Genomic DNA, 1,698 nt, shown 5'->3' on the forward strand with positions numbered 1-1,698 from the left:
CCCCACCCCTCCCCATTTATCCTCTGGTGGAGCAGGTGGGGTAAACAGTCAAGATTCACACTTGCACAAGGTAGCGAGCGCTCGTGTCAAATCCGGGTGGTGCGTCGGCCACACCCCACATGCACAGCGGCCATTTCTGGGCTTCTTTGTACGGTACCCATGGTAGGATGGGTGGTCCTCCGGGGGGCCTTGCCAGACCGAGAGCTCCTTGGGGACCAACTCCATTTCCCATGACCCAGTTTCAGATTCTGACAATTCTCACTTCTCCCCTCTAAACTGACTTCATGATCTCTAGATTGTTCTAAACTAGCCACATGCCTCTAAGCCAGACTACAAGGCCGGACCGAACTCCGCCCAAGGCCGTCTCCACGTTCAGGGGTAGGACGCCTCTGCTCCCCCTCGGACACAGGCTGAAGGCGATGTGGTGTCCTTAACCTTGAACCTGAGGGGACAGCCTTGCTCCTCTGTGATGCCACCTTCTGTGGCAGGTGGCAGGAGTCACTTGCCTCTGGCCACACCGAGCGGCCAGGGACCCTGGTCACTGGCCACAGTGGGGACATGGTGGCTTCTTGCTCAGAGCCTGCGAACGGGAACCAAGTCCCCGGGGCCCCAGCTGAGTGAGACAGACAGATTCCCGTTCATCTTCAGGAGTCATCAAGGCCCTCGGACACGAGCAGGGGCCTCCCAAGACATGTGCTAGGGATGAGGCAATCGAGGGGCTTCAGAGACCCTGAGAGAGCACAGCGTGCCCAGGCACACTGGCGAAAGGGTCTCTGGTTTCTGTCAGATATCAAAAGGGTCCAAGAGCCTCTAAAACTGAGAAAACTCGAGGAAAAGGGAGCGCCTTGAGGAGGCAGCTTCGCTCTTGGCTGAGGAGGGAGAAGCATGTGTGGTTAACCTCTGCAAACCCCAGCAGGGTGGGGGGGGGCGCACCCCTACCCGGAGCGGCTAGGAACACGGAGACTGAGGAAGGGAAGCCCACTTCTCATTTACCACTCTTAATGGAGGAGCTTGGACAAGACCTTTGACCTCTCTGGGCCTTGACGTTTCCTTCTGTGAAATGGGGCAGAGGGGTTTGGTTTCCTAGAAAGCGGCCAAGAGGGCTCACAAAGAGCTTGGAAATGGTTTCCATACGTGAGGAACCATCATTGCTCCCTGGAGACCAGAACACCCACAGGCTCTCGTAGAAATAAAAAGCCCAGCCTGGCAGAGGAGGGTGCCAGGAGGACCCTCAGGGAGGTAGGCTCCCTGCCCCGGGGTTTCAGGTCAGCAGTGAATCAGAGCTAAGCTGGAACCAGTCGCAACTTCATTTCCCGGCTAAGGCCTCAGATCTCACAAGCTCCTCCTTCAAGGTCAGCAGGAACCCTAAAGTTGTCTAGTGGAGCGCCCCCTCAGACTTGAATCCCCTCTAGCTCATCCTTCCTGGGTTAGCTACAGCACTCCAAAGTTCTTTGAGTCAAAAATCCATCTTCCCAAGTTTACCCCTGGGCACCCCAAGATCAGTTCTTCCATTGGACAGTCATTCACACTTTAAAGTATTTGAAAATATTTGTCCTCTAGTTTCCCCTGGGCAAAACACCTCCTACTTGCAGGCAGCACAGCCTTTTCAGAGCTTGGGAAGCTGAGGTTCGGGTTCTCAGGAGCACCGCAAGTCTCTCAGGAGCACCGCAAGTCTCTCAATGACGCTGCCCAGCTCAC

Source organism: Bison bison, unplaced genomic scaffold, assembly GCF_000754665.1.
Source record: "Bison bison bison isolate TAMUID 2011002044 unplaced genomic scaffold, Bison_UMD1.0 scf7180017864524, whole genome shotgun sequence".
Lineage (NCBI taxonomy): Eukaryota > Metazoa > Chordata > Mammalia > Artiodactyla > Bovidae > Bison > Bison bison.